Genomic DNA, 20445 nt, shown 5'->3' on the forward strand with positions numbered 1-20445 from the left:
CTATAGTCATTGAACGCCTAAACTACTGACATAGCACAATTTAGCAGTTTTACGTAGCTTTTAAAATAGGATAGTTGATATCTAATTTATGTTTAATAGAATAGAGCCCGAGTGGAGCCGAGGCGAGCAGCGAGTATAGATTTACTATAGATTAAAATTGTATAAGCTATCTATATTTACGACAAAATTAATAATATATCTTATCAGTCTTGTTATAACGCGAGATTTCTCGCCTCTCGCTAACTTATAATTTCGCATGTGATTACAAATGCCTAGATTTCATATCTAGTACTTAATCTAGGTCTTAATAATAGCACTCAGGGTGTGTGATGATTTGGCTGTACCTAGTTACGTGTTCTTTCATTATTGTCTGATAATTTTATTCGTGTTCTTTCATTATTCATAATGTCTGATACCCGCGACTAAGCGAATAAGCTTTTTTTATAACTACATATAAGAAACTGAACATAATGCTATTAGTTAAAAAAAATATTTTAGCTTTGCAGAATCAAACTCCAATTTCAAGTAAGAATACGCTTTCGCAATATAAAAAATATTCAGATATGTGATGTGAATATAGGTATTCTAGAATGATTCTAGACAATGATTTAAATTTGTACGAATATTTACCATCTTTAAAAATATAAATTTTGTTCTATTTGATCCCTTCAACCAAATGAAAAAATTTACAGTAATTTTGTACGGGTTTTGTAGTTTAGAAAACATTTACTTATACTTTGCCAAGACTCATTTTACATAGCTTATCCCTGTTAATCTTAATATATATAAATCTCGTGTCACAATGTTTGTCCTCAATGGACTCCTAAACCACTTAACCGATTATAATAAAATTCGCACACCATGTGCAGTTCGATCCAACTTGAGAGATAGGATAGTTTAAATCTCAAATCCTTTTAGAGAAAGCGGGCGAAGCCGCGGGCGGTAAGCTAGTAAAATTATAAATACCTATCTAAATATTTAATGAAATATTCGAAAATTATTTACATGCACCATAAACAACAAACCCAGCTCAAAAATTACTCTATGGTATTAACGTCAAAACAACGTGCATCCACCATCGATTGTCAAACGAACATCGCCGCGACTCACGACCTGTCTCCGCGAAACTTATAATTGACGGTCACCACCCACTACTAACAATTTATGAAAGCTATGGGCTAACAATTTAATTCTGTGCTGGATTTTGATTTACTATGCCAAGGAGTTTTTACTATTCTGGTTTTTTTTTTTGTGTGGTGTAGACTGCCAGTGTCAATTTGGCACATAAACATAGACCTTCTTCGTCATATATTATATTATCTATGGTAAAAGTTATAATAACAAATCCCTAAGACAATATTGATTACAATACAAATTGACAATATTTTATTAACAATATCTAACTGTATTTTATTTTATTTGAACAAAATATGACCTAGGTACTAGGTTTCCGCCCGCGGCTTCGCACGCGCAGTCAAAGAAAAACCCGCATAGTTCCCGTTCCCGTGGGATTTCCGGGATTGCGTCATTTTCCCGGGATAAAAAGTAGCCTATGTCCTTTCTCGGGTATCAAAATATCTCCATACCAAATTTCATGAAAATTGGTTCAGTAGTTAAGGCGTGATTGAGTAACAGATAGACAGACAGAGTTACTTTCGCATTTATAACATTAATAAAGTATGGATTTATATATGACATGAATTTTATGAACTTTGCATGTACATTATTCTAAGCATACAGTACCAATATTTCGTTCATTAATTAATATCTAATATATGTAATACAATAATACTAATGAATACAATCCTAACGAAATGAATAACCAATTTATAGCCAAACGATTAAAATCGCAGCTACCCTCAGAATGTTAGCCGACGTCTAAATAATGGCATATTGTTCCCGTTCCCTATCTGTACTGATAATTCGTACTGAATAAACTTCTGTTTTATGAGTGTGATTTAATCTAGTTATGTATTTATTTGTGTTTGTAATCACGCTAAATGAAAGGTTTGATCAGTGGGAACGCATTCATACAAATTACTATATTCATGTTCACTGTTAGGTATGTGAGTTCTGTGGCTATTAGAAGTCGAATTGTAATCTATACTAATATTATATTATTATATTATAAAGCTGAAGAGTTTGTTTGTTTGTTTGAACGCGCTAATCTCGAGAACTGCTGGTCCGATTTGAAAAATTCTTTCGGTGTTAGATCGCTCATTTATCGAGGAAGGCTATAATCATCACGCTAAGACCAACAGGAGTGGAGGCACGCGGACAAAAGTGCCGCGGAGCGCAGCTAGTTTGGAATAATTTTAGGGAAAATAATAAGCGTCTGTTGACAGCATTTAGCCGAAAGAGTAAGAAATATTCGAATGCTGATGGAATAATGAGTCACCGAGAGGTCAGCTGCCACAATCCTCATTATCGAATATAGAAGGATGCGGGTCCAAATTTCATTTCTGTGTAGTATTTAACTGATTCTGCAAAAGATAATCTGTCCCACCGTTCAACTACAGATTCTAGATTCCTACTAGATTTACACTAGAAAAGATCCCCATAAGTTTATATCGATAATAACATTCCACATCAAAGGAAATTAATATCGATTACTTTTATGTATAACCAGAGGCGATAGCATGTGTTCCTTTCATTAGAACATCTCGTTAAACTGCAATCGCGTGTGTTATGAGAACTTATGTTTAATTGAGATATCTGATGAACTGTGAAACAGGATATATTTATATGTGATAATCACAGTGATAATCTATTATGTGGTTTTAGTTCTTGTTGTTTTATTATTGTATTCAAAATATAGTATACTAGCGCCCGTATATCCGCCCCGGCTTCGCCCGTGGTACATATTTCGCAATAAAAGGTAGCCTATGTTCTTTCTCAGGGTATAAAGATTGTCTGTGCCAAATTTCATCAAAATCGGTCCAGTAGTTTATGCGTGAAAACCTTACATACATAATTACAAACCTTTCCTCTTTATAATATTAGTATAAGATTATCTGTATCGATAGTAAATAGAACATTATTATACCAATACCAAGTTAATACTAATGTCGTTAAACTATTGAACTATTTAACGGTATAAAATATGTATGGCTGTAAGCAAAAAAAGAAACTGCCTGAAAAATATTAATTATCGTAATAAGTTAATCTTAGTAAGAGAAGACTTATATACTTATGCATCTTTTTCACTGATCGATTTTCTTTACGGACAAATAAGTAGAGCCGAGCCTTTTTTTGTTTTTGTGTAGTTCCCACTGGAAATCGAACCCAGGACCATTTTACAATTACCAATTACCATATATTTTATCGTATCTCCGATGCTATCATAATGATGACCTGTATATTAATTTGCTCCTTAATTAAGGGGTGTAGAGGACTTGTACCAATAATATTACATCTTGTTACAAACCATGTCAAGAATGACAGGATCGAAAACACAAGCTTAAAAAAATATGTCCAGTAATTAATACATATCATTTAATTTAACGAGAAACAAATTACAATCGATTAAAATAACGAAAGAAGTTTATATAGTCTGTGCTGTCAGAATGACATTTCACGCATCTGTCATTCATTGTTGTTGTCGAATTTAATGAATATACACATTTCTCAAATGAATGCAATTAAAAAACCGGCCAAGTGCGAGTCAGACTCGCGCACAAAGGGTTCCGTACTATGAGGAACCCCCCTTAATATATATTTTTTTTATTTGTCTTTATAGTGGCAACTGAAATACATCATTTGTGAAAATTTTAGCTTTCTAGCTACCACAGTTTAAGTGATACAGCCTGGAGACCAACAGACAGACAACGAAGTCTCAGTAATGGGGTCCTGTTTTACGATTTACGGATCCCTAAAAAGCATTCTTCACTAACTCGTATTGAAAAGTAAAAAGGTGAAAAGAATTTTTACTGCACAAAACATATTAATTATTACTTAGTACTTTCACCGCTTCATTGTCATGTGGGTGTAGTTTTAAAACAGGTGAAATTCGTAACAAGACACTTCATTAAAAAATTTCGTTATTTTAATAAAGATATTTTATTTAAAAACACGTGTTTTTGCCTTGTATACCATAAATTGTATTCTGTGAACAAAACAACGTTTATAAAAGAGGAATCAACGTTTTAAAAAAGGAAAATCGAAGAAAAATAAAACCATTTCTGGTATTTCATTTGAGAAGGATTGTAGAAAATATAATAATAAATACACTGAAATCTTAAAAAAATAAAATGAGCCGTGATTGACCATTGCCATAATAAAAAAAATTACAGCTAGTTGTGCAATGACACCCTTGACCATGAAACGAATATTTTATTACCCATACAAAGCCCTGGTTGTAAATCTAAACAAATTCAATGGGAGCTTACCGGGTGTGAATGAGGAGTCCATATTTATCAGGTCCCTCTTTGTGTCTGAGTTATGTGACCATTTGGAGCTGTGCTAGGAGTATATTATATTATCTGTGGCCAGGACATAGATTCAGTGCCTCAATTGTGCTTGTTAGGTGTAGGGAATGTGTGGGTAATTGGAGTTCATACTAAACTTGTTAAATTTATTTTTATACTGGGGTTTCAAATTTAAAACTCGATTTATTGAGCCAAGGTAGCTTGTTTCTTGGTAAATTGAATTTAACTATTATAATAACATGTTTTCATTAAAATTTACATCGTGAGGAAACGGATATATGTACCGAAGAATTAAAAGTTCGTCGACATGTGATATCTGCCGACCCGCACTTACTTATCTCGCGTTGTGCGTCATGCCCTACATAAGAGGGCGGTGTCCCAGCAGTGGAAGGTATATGGGCTGATGATGATAATGATGATAACAATTTGAGTGAAAGTCAAAGAAATAATATGACACCAGATTAAAAAGGAGTGCATACCTATATTAATTATTTATTTAAAGGCACACACTATAAATAAATTTAAAATTCATGCACAGGCGATATATTATTGCCGCTATATAACAACTTTCGGTCAATTCATTTTGAGTCAGTCGAGTATTTTTGCGCGAAACAATAACTATAGAGATGAACACTACATTTTTATAGACAGAGGCTAGTAGCTATTTAATTTTAAATTTAAATTCATAATTTTTAAATTGTTATTTGTTAAATAACATCTTATTTCTATATGCCTTCTTTCTCCTCGATATACATATATATGTATTTATTACACTTCATTGTTCAAACATGAATGAATAAAGCAGAAAAAAAGAACAATATCACAAAAAGGCATCATTTGTACAAAAGGCGGCCTTAATACTGAACAGCAATCTCTACCAGGCAACCTGTTAGGAAAGGAAATTTATACATATTATTAGCGACGATATGAATTAATCTCCATACTAACAGTCTCGTATAACCTCGATTTGATCTCCCTGTCACAGATAATCTACACCACCCGCCGACCAGAGATAATGTTCGACGAACTTAATAAATGCTTATTATAATAAATCGTTTTGCATTGTTAGACTTCCGAGTCAACTACACTCGGCCTTGTTTTATGTATGGATTTATGTGTGCTATTTATAATTATAATGTCTCAGCTTCATTTGCTTTATGTGCATACCGACTGAGATGGTAAAGATTTTAACGTTAAATTAATATATAATATAGTAGGTAGTGAAAAAGTCTAACCAATCCTCCATGCGTGCATTTAATGATCAATTGAATTATTTTAAAATGGACAATTATACCACTTTAGAATAATTTACATCAATTACACTATAAAAGCGGTAAACTGTAAAGTTGGGATTTTTGTTCTTTGCGTTATTAGAGGCCAGTAGTAAAATATTTTCAAAAACATCTGTCAATACTCAGAAATGTTGTCTGTGGTCTATTTACAAATGGATTGACATTTAATTATTATATCCTCAATTTAAAATGATATAACAAGCGTTTATTTAATCGTTACATTAACATTTTAACCTTTCGGTAAAAACAAAAAAGTGACGTTTCCAATTACAAATTAATAAAAAGGCGATGCTCGTTTCCCGCCTAAAATGAGGCGCCAATTACAATTTCCTTCCTTTTCATAAAGCAAATTGCCTCCGTGTCAACTCGATTTCGACGAACGATAATGTCGATCGCAAATTGGTAAACGAAATTAATACGCCAATTACGTACCTACATGACATGCTCATGTCATTGCAATCTGTATTCCAGTGCCTATTTCCTGTATGATTAAAATAGGATTATCCCCAAGTCACTACAAGTTCATATTGCACTCAACAATTAACTTACCATGAATTTATGGCACACACACAATTTTCGAAAAAATAAACTCGCCAATCATATCGTCTCTATATCGCAACAAATTTGATGTCTCATCTGGAATTCACCAGCTATTCGTAAGGTTGAATGTATACCTAACTACGTTCCTTTGGTCTCATTTCATAGCCAGATGCAGTTTACTTTTAATTGGGGCTTTAAAAAGTCAAGCATACAATTAAAATGATACGAACATCATTACTGCTGCTTCTTTAATAAATAATATTATTAGCAAATAACATAGGTAATAATCATCACCAACAATGAACGATACACCTCTTTTTTGAGAGAATCCTTCTAACAGGAAAGTTTTCTAGTATTGATGGATGTATGGATGTTTGTTTGTCACTTAAAAATTACTGGATGGATTTGAATAAACTTTAACAGGAATAAAGGTCAGAATAACACATAAGATTTAAAAATGTGTGGTTCGTCCGCGGTGAAACCGCGTGGCACAGTACATTGTACTTCAACAAAGTATCTGGATTATTTACCATCTATGTATCTTGTACAATGAAGTCTTAACCTAGGAATGAACTGACACTTAAGGAATAGTATTTCGATTCATTCATTCTTTACACATATAGTTGTTTTAACAGAACAATTTACATTCAACCGCATCAATGCATCAATGTGAAGCTGAAGACAGACCAAATAATATTATAACATCATTACGGACCAATAAATAGTGTAACAGAGTTTGAGTCGGAACCTTTGATGCAATATTATACGTATGTACAAACTAACAGACAAACATGACGTCTAATAAGGCCGGCTATAATGTAGCAGTCGTGCGCTGGCCGCCGGACCACCACGGACGTTGGGTGATATACGCCTATCTTGCTTTGTCTCGGCTGGTTTCATATACATGGGCTGTAGAGATGAGGGAGACAGATAGTAGTTGTAGAATTATACTTTTTCTTGAGTAATACATAGTAGTATTAAGGTAGTTTTGTAGATACCCATTCATTTGAAGTGATAAACATCCAATGTTTTTGAATGTATGAATGACAGTACCTTCATATTCCATCATTGCATTCAACATCAGAATTATCACGGTAGTTTGTAAAAATAATAATTTGTATAAAAAAAAGTGTTTTAACTTTTATCGTACCTTATGCAAAAAAAGGTTTAAAAACTCCAAAACTAGTACCTAGGTATCTATTATCGTTAATGTTTTAGCGATAGCGGTTGAAGAGATCGCCAGATTGGTGAGCAAGTAAACACTTCGATCATTCTATATTAGGATTATAAAAGAACATCACGCTCCTGGCTTCATCTGGTTATAGAAAAATGTAACCAAAGTTACTCGGAAACGAAAGTAAAAAATTTAAAGGTAAAATTTTGCGCTTAGTCTGAGCTATCTCCTAACAAATAAACGAACAATACACTGTTTTCTCATATAACTTTAGTATAGGTAAGCCTCCAGTCAATGCGAAGAGACCACCAGCTACGGTCCTGCAAATAATCAAATTTATCTGCCGTCCCGATAACTGTATCGAGGGTACTGACTGTTTTTCGTTAGCTAATGTGAACCGACGTCTGCCTATTAAAATTATCTGATTTATTATACACTAGCGTCTAGCCGCGACTTCGCTGCTGTATTTTTAATACCATTTTACTTGTCTTATTTCCAAATGTTCGCGTGGTTTCAAAAGCTAAGTCTATAAGATATTAGGTATATTAGGCTCGGAAAGTGAAACTTAAAATTATGAAAAAGTGTTGTGCCGATTTTTTTGCATATAATATGTGGAAAATAAAAGTAGGTACAACCTGCGGAAATTAATCAATAACAACTAAAGCACAGATAATATAATACTGTTTTATGAAGTGAAAGTCTTTTAATCCTGTCATTGGTATACGATGGGCACAATAACTAATTAAAACGATAAATAACCTTCCTTAGTGTTTGTTCCAGTTACTTTGTACTGTCCACGGTACAAAGTACCTAACTGTAATTTTATCATACTAATATCATTTATCATTGAAGATATTGTCTAGGAATTGGGAAATATTCGTATAGAAGTGCTAATTGCTGTAGATCAAAAAATAAGTCCAATAAATTTCAATACTTAAAATAAAAAATAAAATTTATTAGCTACTTCAAATATAACATTACAATATTCCTTTGCCTTCTGAACTAGGTTTTAATTACCTGTATCTCAGAAGGTAATAACTATATATTTTTTTATAATTTGTAATATTACCTTTAATTCGTGATCCAATAATATTGATGATATTTTGTTTCACCTCCCGGATTAACCAATAAGTATTCAAAGAGGTTTACAATACATAGCATACTTTTTGCACAGAACCAAAACAGAACAGTCTAAATGTTTCGAGTTCCTCATGCCGCAAAGCGTCCAAATTGCTAGCATTTCTAATAGTTCTCAGCAGCAATATCATTAATTCCCGCGCAAATATACAGTTTCTCATTTACACATAGACGACAATAATTTAGTGAAGCGAACAATACAAGTAATGCGCATTTCACACTATATTGGTTTTATTTGGATCGCATTAATTCGCTATCTATTTTGCATGACCCTATTTCAGCAAATTTATTGCAAACCATTATGAATACTTTCTAGGACATGATTATTTTATTTATAATGAATTGACGCCTTGAAACGTACGTGTTGGTAATATAATAAACAAATAAATTATAACGACAAATAAATGCTTCAATTTAATATCCTAACTTTTTAATCCTACCTTTTTAATATGGCTCTAATCACTACCTATACTCTCGTCTCTCATATAACTATCTAATATTATATCAGTTTAAAAAATGTACCCAAAATTAATGCAAATTTGTTTTCTTTATTAAGCTCAAACACAATCACTGAGGGGTTAGACAAGTGGCTTTCATAATCTATTATATCAAACGATACGCCAATAGAAAGCCACTTGTCTAGGGGGGCAGGTTTTAATAATCATAAAGTATGGTAAAATATCCACCTTTCTTTACGTTTTTTTACCTTTCTCAGGTCGATAGCTATCGATCACCTTATTTAATTCCCTCGCTAGTTCACGTATGATTAATTACGAGTTTAATATCGATAACTTAATCGATTCTCAATCGATTCACGATAAGGGCTACATCACTAGAGAAATAAGAAGCGAATGAAGTGGTGTAAGATATGAAATTAAGCGTAAAATAAATAAAATTGCGGTTAAAATCAACTCATATGCAGTTAAATATCCAATTAATAATGTTATTCTAAATTAAAGTTGTACAGCTTTGAAAAAAATGTTCCTACGTTTTAAGAGGCATCAATTAGTTAGCATCCAAGTCTACGTTTGGTACGCCATAAGGTATTCCTAAGATTCATCCATATTATCCATGTCTGGAAGTGTCCATGAAGTGTCTTATCCTTCAATAAAAAACTGAACAATGTCAGATTTTCAAGTGGTTTTAGTAACTAGTGTCATAAAGAGCTTTCGAGAATCACACTAACCTTAGCTACGTTTATTTTCATATCGCTTATGACTTACACCACTCTCATTAAACTAAAGGCATCTAATGGCCTGCAGATGATGACGGATCGCGACACGCCTAACCAAGCGCTCGATTATCCACCTCTTATATGAGTATACCATTAGAGTTTAGCATTAGTAGCTCAACAGTGACCCAATACTTAAATTGCCCATTTTCTTAAATTGCCCATATCCCTGTTTATTCGTGATTATCCTGCAATAAAACTGGCTGTAGTACTTCATTGTAGTAAGCCTGGCATTTATTCAAGGACTAATATTTGGGAGATATTCAAGCTACTTCACTCAGTTTACAGCGAGAAATTAAAATATTATAGATGGATGTTTGTTGTGAAGGTTGTTTGGTGGGATTTCATCATAGTATCAACCAAATTAGGAATCCGAGAATGCAAATACGGAAAAAAATATTTATAGTATAATTCTATGAATAAACAACGATAATTATAATATACCATCTACTCCAAGTTAAAGTTCCAACCTTATAATAAACATAGATATCTAATTTTTAAAAACAGTTTTATGATAGGTAATTGAATATAGACCACTTTATTTTATCAAATGACATTAGGAAAAAACATTAACTTATAAACAAATACTACACAATAAAACGTCGGTATTTCAAACAGCTATTTATCGACTACCATTATAAAACGGCAATGCAAAACAACCTTATTACGAAGCCAATTTCCTAAGTAAAATTGCATAAAATATACAAGTATTATAGATTCATCTGAACCTTGCTTAACATACTGCTTATATCAAATAATAACATCATTATGTTGTGAACTATCCCATTTATCTACTAATGAAATCGTTGAACTTGTTTTAATAAACCACTATTTTATGTAAAACAGGTATTTTATACACCTATATTATTTCAACAATAACTTATGAAACGATATTGTAATCATAATTTGTATGCTGGTAAAACACTGACATAAAATTTTATAACCAATAATTTGGTTACATAAAAAGTTTATAAAATATTACAAACTATATGCCCATCTATTAAGTATCCGCTTCCTTCCTTTGCTGATCACAACGTGCTAAGGACATGTGTGCTGTGCAGAACCGACAGGTCCTAGTTTTGGTTTATGATAAAAAAAATCAATCAATCATCACAGAATAATAAGCATATCACCTCGTACATCCGTAGATATAGCGCACATTTTTATCATATTAGCCACACTATCTTTCTTAAAATATTACCATACAACAAAACTAAGGGCCGATATGTAAATATTTTACAATTCCAATAGCAACACACACGTGTCCAACCTCCTTAATAAGGTTACCCGATCAGATTTAAACAATTTCCAAATCGAACATCAAAATAGGTCACAGTCTGTTATCCCATGTAAGGCCTAACCTAAACGTGTCGATTCCCATTATTGGCAATCCTAACGGCCGATATAAGATAAGTATTCTTTACAACCAGGGCAATACAATTAAACAATAACCGAGCGACTGCCGTAACGACCTACCGAATCGGCAATGTTAATATATTGCTGATACGAGATACGCGTGTCCCTTCGTCCAGCATACTCACCATGGATTCCTGATATTTCATGAATGTCAAAAAACTGTTCTGAAATAGTGCTAAATAGTGCCCAAAGGAAAAAAATAGTGCTCTTGTACTTGCGAAGTTATAGCCATAGTTCGATGAGTATGCTGGACGAAGGTTTCGCCCAGCATACTCACCTCCGTCCGGAGAATCTGTATACGCTTCAAACATAATTCATACTTCAAAAAATAGTTCCCAAATAGTGCCAAACGGTGCCCAAAAAGAAAAAAACAGTGCTCGAATAACTTCGGAGTTACAGGCTTCGTTCAGTGAGTATGCTGGGCGTAGAACCTACGCCCAGCATACTCACCTCAGTGCGCGAATATCGAACGAGCTATAGGTACAATTTACGTCTCAAAAAATTGTGCTTGAAATAGTGCCCAATATCAGTCCAATTTTTGCTTGACTTTTGACCTAGAAAACCATTAAATTTGATTGTAAACTTCTACATACTAACGTAAAATGGGGTACAGTCGTCGACACATGTTTTTGGACAAAAATATTAAACTTTCTAATTGTAGACTTCATGTTATTGGAAATAATTATGGTATTTTCTCACATGTCAAAAACTTTCGATTAAATGCATTATTATATATTTTATAAATAATAATAAATGAATGAAACTTTAAGCGTAAATGAAGTCTATTACTTCATTGCATTGTGTGTTTGTCTGAATAAAAACAGTCATTTGCAGCCAATAAAATTAATATCTTGAAAAATTGTAAAAAGGAAATTATACAGTTTCTTTTTGTATATATGTTGCAGGCAAAACTTATAACCAGTCAAAACTAGTACTGTGACATAGTTATACAAATTTTTAAAACTGTTTCCAATAGTTTCATCAATGAAAGGTTTAGCAATAAAAAACATTTTTAATTACTTACGTTATTTATTACTATTTAAACGGCCAAAGTAATCAGAATTCTAGTTAACTAGTTCACAGCTTTTGTTAACATTCATAATATAATCAATGTAAATAGAAAAAAATTGTAGTTTTAATATTGTATATAATATACATATAAAAAAATGTTTAGCCAAATATTGGTAAAACTTTCTAAAATATAACACGTAGGTACTTGTACTTTGTTTTACTGCTACAACGTTTTAATCACAATAAAATTATCTTACAAATAAGTATAAATTGAGCAATCACAGTTTATAATCACGTTTTTTTTATTAATATTAAATACCCTATATATTAATAATATTGCGATTCTAAAGTAAATACTCCCTTACATAGACAATTAATAATTTACACAAGACAAAAATTGTTAGAAAGAATTTTAATAATATTGTATTCGACTGTACTCAATGTAATGTATGTAGAAGTTTACAATCAAATTTAATGGTTTTCTAGGTCAAAAGTCAAGCAAAAATTGGACTGATATTGGGCACTATTTCAAGCACAATTTTTTGAGACGTAAATTGTACCTATAGCTCGTTCGATATTCGCGCACTGAGGTGAGTATGCTGGGCGTAGAACCTACGCCCAGCATACTCACTGAACGAAGCCTGTAACTCCGAAGTTATTCGAGCACTGTTTTTTCTTTTTGGGCACCGTTTGGCACTATTTGGGAACTATTTTTTGAAGTATGAATTATGTTTGAAGCGTATACAGATTCTCCGGACGGAGGTGAGTATGCTGGGCGAAACCTTCGTCCAGCATACTCATCGAACTATGGCTATAACTTCGCAAGTACAAGAGCACTATTTTTTTTCCTTTGGGCACTATTTAGCACTATTTCAGACAGTTTTTTGACATTCATGAAATATCAGGATTCCATGGTGAGTATGCTGGACGAAGGGACACAGATACGCTATACGCAAGATACGGTTAATGTTTCGTTTCTTATTGTTGTTTATGTGGTCGCTTATAGGGATATTGGGAACAATCAGGAGATCAATTAGAACTGATGTTAAAATAGAAATTTAACATTTGAAATACATTCTTCTATGGTCTTCTGTTTACGTAAAAACAATGCTATATCGCAGGATCATATGTGCTTATAATGAGGATAGTACACTGAGACATTTATTCAGACTTATTATTCATCTTTTTGTAAATAGGTATATCACTCATCATTCAGTCGTTACTTAGTATTTAAACTTATCTCTTTACCTTCGTCTATCTCTCTATACATTATATAATGTGTTATTCATTATTATTCTTCTTTAATAACTGCACCAATTTCTGTCATTAAATCGTGGCTCATATCGAAGTTAACATCTTTCAGACATATCAGGTCCTACGAAATAAATATGTAGTAGGTATATAGTAGATACCGTGTGTTTAACTTAGCTATGCATAATTACAAGGAAAAATCACCAGCTAAATTCAATTCTAAACCACGTATAATGTAAAGATACAATATTAATTAGGCGATAATAAGCTTGAGAACGCTCAAACCCCATACCATTAACCATTATCTGAAACCATTATTATTGGCCAATTCACGCGTTGGCCATATTTGGCTAATGTAATTGAATACTCAGATAGTTAATTGACAAGATCTGGCTGCCCTTTGATGGATGAAGTATCGTCTCTGAGGAATCTCGTGATAACACTGTTGGCGGTTTGGAAGATGGTGTCGAAACTTATATTTAATTTTTTGCAGAACTATATGAACAAGATGAAAATACTTATGGTACTTATGTAATGTTGGGACAGTTATGTCATTAAGAACATGAGTTTATTCCAATAGTTTTTTTTTTGTTCAAAATAGCGGCACTTTTAGAACACGTATTTCACAATAATACATATTGTATAATGTATATGGATAATGAAAGTCAACGTAAGATGTGCTAGTGAATTCACGTTATTTATTAGGCTTTATCAAAAATCTAGATTTATTTTCAAACTCACTATTCTTTCTGATTTTTAAATTAATACATAATTCCAATTTTTTAGATATTTTTGTAACTACGCATCTCTGTCGGTATTCCTCTGAAACAATTCTTAATTTTCTTTTGTATCTATTTACAACAGCTCCCGCTCCATTAACGCCAATTGCATCAATACAATGAAATATTATAAATAGTACAAGATCGTGAGTAACATTTCATCACACCCCAATATATTATAATCGCTCCTCTGTGTAGATAGGGTTACCAGAAATCTATTGCTGATTAATAAAAACTACTTCTTGGTTGCTTGGCGAATTTTTACGATTAAAATATGAATCTTACTTATAATATTATTTATGCTTAAAGAAAATGTACAATTTTGTTATTAATAAATAATATGATATTATTAATAATATCATATTATTTATTAATATAGAATTATCACATATAATAATATGATATTATTGTAATAATTCTAATATGATATTATTATTTCAATAGAACTAATATGTTAGGTACTAGCTGTACCCCGCATTTTTACCCGGATTGCTCCGATATAGTTCTGTGGCTCCGATCCTATTTGTCTTAGCGTGATGGTAGGTATATTAAATCCTTCATCAATAAATGGGTTATCTAACACTGAAATAATCTTTCAAATCGAACACATCGTTCCTGAGATTAGCGCGTGCAACAAACTTTTCAGCTATAAAATATTGGTAGTATAGTATTATATTATCTATGATATTAGAATTTATTCTAATATTAAATATGGCAACCCTATCCCGGCCGGAGGGCTAAACGAATAAGAAATGTACCCGCCAACATCACCTGATTTTAATTCATAGCCCGCTTGATTAACTGCCGGCTTATAAATCTTTATATCATAAATTCTGTATGCTACTTAGATATTGTAAGGACTCGTACATAGTATCAATTGTAAATCTAAATCTAAATTGTAGTACAATATTGTTCTTGCCATTGCAAATGTGTACATAATTTTTCCACTGTTGGTTCCATCAAATGTAAAATGTCAAAACCATACAAGTCTAACTGGCTGAAATTTGAGTCCTGTCTCTCCCATTTGCAGAGTCCCTACTTATTGGGTGGAGGCATTCATTAAAAGAAGAAGTATAATAGTCAGTGCCTAAAATAATTATGCCAGTATTGTCTATAACTATTGAGTAATCTGTGGTATTATTCGAATTCCCCAGAGTTTGGGAAGAGTGGACGTGAAAATGGTTATAGCATACCGCTTCATTGTTGAAGACCTGCATATTTGATACATACTGTTACAGTTAAATATCGACTTCTCAACAACCACCAGTGCATACTACTACCACTAGTACCTATTAATTTAAAAATTAATTTATTCGCAGAACTTATGTTGCTTGTGCCAAAATTACTTTTTTGCAAACTGTACAAAAACAGCTTTCCTTCATCAGTCATCATATGTAACAAGGAACATTAAACCATTTATAACGTCGAATAAAATATATTTTCAGTATGGAATATAAAGATGTCTATAATGTGTACTTTCTCCCATTATTATGTATTTATGGCCGACATTTTGTACATTCTCAATGTATTATATCGAAATATAGTCTATGGTATCATTCCATTTCATGGGTTCATTTTATGAAAACAAAATGTCAACATTGTTAAATTGTTGTTTGCTAAAATTGTATGTTATCATTATGTTATTGAGGTTATTATAGAACGCATTTATAACTAAAATGTCACTGAATAACTTAATACTTTCATTAAATAAATTATTGTTACAAAGAAAGGCCCGGAATTATCCGATTAAGAAATTATATATAATTGCATTTAACTTTCACTGTAGTAGTTCATACCAAAATACGAATTCAAAACATGTCATAAATGGGAGTGCAACATGCAATGCATCAATAGAACCTAGAGATATTTTATTTTGCATCAAATTTCTATGAAGAAATTTTGAATATATAACAAATGGAAGAAAATAGCTTATTTTAAGATTGTACGAAATAACAATTAAGGTTTTTTTATTCTTCATACACATAATTATTTAACTTCACACATGTTATTAAAAGATAACATATTACAAAGATTTATATAATAGAATCTCTTTGAAAATAAAAACCGTTACAAATTCCTTTGTCGATTAAAAATTCCAAACAGCATTGACTTTCCTGATTGAATTTATTGTTAAAAAAGTGTTTCCATTTACCAACAGCTATTTCGAGCTGGTAGCTGTACTTGATAAAATCAAGTTGAAACAATTAAATGGCGTGTGGGTAATTTAAATGAACACACAGAAGAGCGTAGCGAGATCATGTAAAGTGGCAATTTGTATGCTCGCACGTCTGCGTAATGAACGAGTACACTTTTTTGTATTTCTACTGACAATAATTATTCCTATAAATAAAATGGCACGGATACGTATATTGTGATTAAATCATTATTTTCAATATGTTTTCTATTTTTCAAACTTTTTCTTAAACGCTTACACAACTTTTTACATTTCCAAATTTTTACCTGTCAAATTTTCAAGTGAAACTTGGCGCGAAAAATTATGACAGTTCAAAATAAGGCCTCGTTTTACAAGGTGTTTCGAAAATAAATAAACTGAAAACAAATAATACGTCTACTATTTTTCAATCCCTTGTTCAATCCCAAACACAACTATACTCAGATGTCATCTGGCGTGAAGTGGCCCCATTACCATCCCATCCGCACTTCGTTAGCTCAACACGTATCTTACAGACTATTATCCCTCGCACAATATCTGCCTACACCACACATTTCCATTGTAATGACCACATGCTAACGAGCCAATTTAACCTTTATTGCCGAGTGTCCGACAACCATTTCAGCATTATCATCTAGATCGACGCATAATAACCAATTTAAGAAAGGTATTCGTTTTATCGGAGCAAGGGAATAGGATATCGTTAGTTCTTTTTCTTATTGTATTGTTAATCTGAATTTAATAGCTTTTTTATCAGTGTATACTGTATCGTGGATGTAGAAAATTTATTGACTAAATAATTGTAAACTAAAAGTTACTTTAATTCGTCACATGTATTTTTTGAGAATTTCAGAAATAGTCATTAGAACTTTTTTCAGTGAAAAATAAACATACCTATATTTATATCGTTGATTTATATAAATTAACTAGCTTTCCACACGCGACTTCGCCCGCGCAGTCAAAGAAAATCCCGCATAGTTCCCGTTCCCGTGGGATTGCCGGGATAAAACCTACTCAAAAATAAACTTTTACTCAATAACTATTTCCTATGATAGTACATATAGATATTAGAATGACATTGCATTGAACAGTGTCAAGTCACACAAACATATGAAGTGTTTTATTTGTAGGTAAATAATATTCACGAGACGAAGACTTCGATTTTACATAGTAATTAGTTGAAGAGCTGAATAAAAATTACATAAAGAGGAAAACTTTGTTTGTTTGTTTGATTGTAATGAATAGGCTCATAAACTACTGGACCGATTTTAAAAATTCTTTCACCATTCGAAAGCTACATTATCCACGAGTAATATAGGCTATATAATATTATCACGCTAAGACCAACAGGAGCGGAGCTTCGAGGGTGAAACCGCGCGACACAGCTAGACTAGAATCAAAAGGTGGAAATATTACAAAATAGAAAAATAACCATAAATTTTCTTCGTAGTTTTGGCTTTTCAGGTATCTGGTTTGTTAACATCACAAAGGCACTTCAAGTGCTACTAATACAAAAAGATTGTATCTATTTTAAACAAATTGAATGTTTTTTTCAGAAGAAAATCATACTAAGATTTGTTTGTTTAGGCAGGAAAAAAAGATAACAACGATTGGTAGTGTAGTTATGTACAAATTATTGCACTTGGGATGAAGATGACGATTTTGACATCAACTCGTCTGTATCCACTCGCCTCCTCACACACACCTCAAACCCACTAAAAGATATATATTGATTTCGCCAGCGCGGTTTTATGCTCATGCTTGTGGGATGCAGCTCTTACACCTCGCACGCCTATCTCGTAACAACACATAGATTCGAATACGATATCTCGCTTGATAGATATTGTTCGACAATATTATCGCTGCTCCGAGCCCCTAACATTTACACTTACTTTATAGTAGTGCACGCAGCCGCACAAATCTCGTTTTATAGCTGTTAGACGATGTTTTAGTGTATTTAGAGCTCTGTTCAGAGTCGACAACTAAATTATCGATGCACTGTGTGTAGGTACATGTTTAGGCTGTGTCAGGTCGTAAAGAATCGGCCGTGTGTTGTCTGCGAACCATAGACACACAATTGACTACGCAATGGCCTAGAGTTGACCGCGCTCTAGACATAGACAAAACTCTTCTGTCAGAATGACTAGATAGTTCTGTAATTGTGACACCTACTAGTCACGCGCTGTTTGTCCGCACCTTTCCATTTATGTCCGTGTTACTTTCATGCGACATTTAGGCTCTCCTTGAGGCTGTAATAGAAATTGTAACTACAAACACTATGCTACAACGACAGACTTCCTCATATAGAATACAAATAATTCGACTATCAAGAACTTAGGAGCATAATTGAAGTTATTCCCTAATTTTCCATGATTGAAAAAAATACTACTTATTTCAAATTTGTTTCAACGTTAAATAATTTCAAATTCAGAATGCTTTATAATTTCTTCAAAAACCCAAAGCTAAAACAAAGCCCATCCAGCTTACAATCGAAGCAGGAAACCGATACTTAATTATAAATAAAGTACCGCTAGATAATGAACGGTAAGGAGCAGGAATAATTCAATATCTACCTGTTGCGGATCGATGAAAGTGGTCCAGCATTCGTATTGTTTACGAGGATTGTATGGGAATACGGCGTGCCACAGATAAGTGAGAATCTTTACCTCTACTATGGGCATTAGTCATGAAAAACAACCATTTTTATGCAAATGTTCAAAACAGATTATAAAACAGTGGCGTGCGTAATGCCTTACATTGACAAGGGATCATCCAAAATTCCTTAACACGTTCGCGGACAGTAACGAACACAGGCGTCTATACAGCTAAAAGTGTTACGACAGTACGTCTGTCGACGTATCAGTTTTTACTTGCATAAAATCAGTACGCCACACGCCGTGCGATTTTTCATACTATCATAAAGAACGGCATGTTGTACTGTCTTGACAGGTATAATTACGACTTTTGTACTGTCACTGTATTATTTACAAAAATTCGTCAAAGGAAGGTACTTCCACGCACACATTCATATTTTTATACCCCTCTCCCGCGAACACTACGCCCGTGGGCGCCATGTTTGCATACGGTTAGTCGAGTACTGCGCCGCTGCGGTGATCCTGCGTGTCGCTGCATGTTTTCGCGCGCAATTGTTATTTAGAAAGTGAGTATTTTGTTTCCAACGTAATTTAATTGTTTTACTCATACTGGATATACTAATTCAAGTCTAGTTGCTTTTCTAAACAACATATTTATGTTGTGAACACGATTTTGTTTAACGAAATTTGTAACGAATATTTTTGCAGATGGCGTCTCGAGACTTGTTCGAAAAAGAACAAAAACGTCTTCAAGACCTGTTTGATGCAGCGTCTACCCCTGAATCGAGTCAAGACCCATTTGGGTGACTATGAATCTGATGCTGAGTGCTTACGACGTTTACGCCTATATCCGTTCTGTCATATCATATGGTTTTTTAACCATGTGTTGTTACACTACGCCCCTGGGCAATGTATGAAAAAAAGTAGTGTCTCATTAGCTTCAACCTGTAAGATTGCACTGTCCGCGAACGTGTTAAGAAAAAACAAGATAATCTCTACATATAAAAAATGAATCCCTATTCCCCTTGGTAACGGCTCAACCGATTCCGATAATTCTTATTTTCATGTGCTTATTATTGTCAGGGGAAGGATCTTATAAGAAACTCAAGAAATTTGCGCCAAAAATGAAGAAAATGCGAAAACAAAACGGCCATATGAACTTCACGGTTTTGACAATAGTCGGGTCAGCAAGTGAATATACATAATTATAATATACCTAATATTAAAAACAAGTAATTTAATATTAAATAATAATTTATCTACGGAATGTCGGAGAGTCAAAGAGCAGAAAAAGGGTGTTTTTAAATAAATTATACAGACAGCTAATTAGATCAGATTACGTTATTTGCGGTTTTCATATGAGCATGTGTTCAACCCATATTGCAGTGCTGAATGAAAAATTATTTCCTATATTTCAACT

This window comes from Colias croceus, chromosome 11 (assembly GCF_905220415.1).
Source record: "Colias croceus chromosome 11, ilColCroc2.1".
In the NCBI taxonomy this organism is placed as follows: domain Eukaryota; kingdom Metazoa; phylum Arthropoda; class Insecta; order Lepidoptera; family Pieridae; genus Colias; species Colias croceus.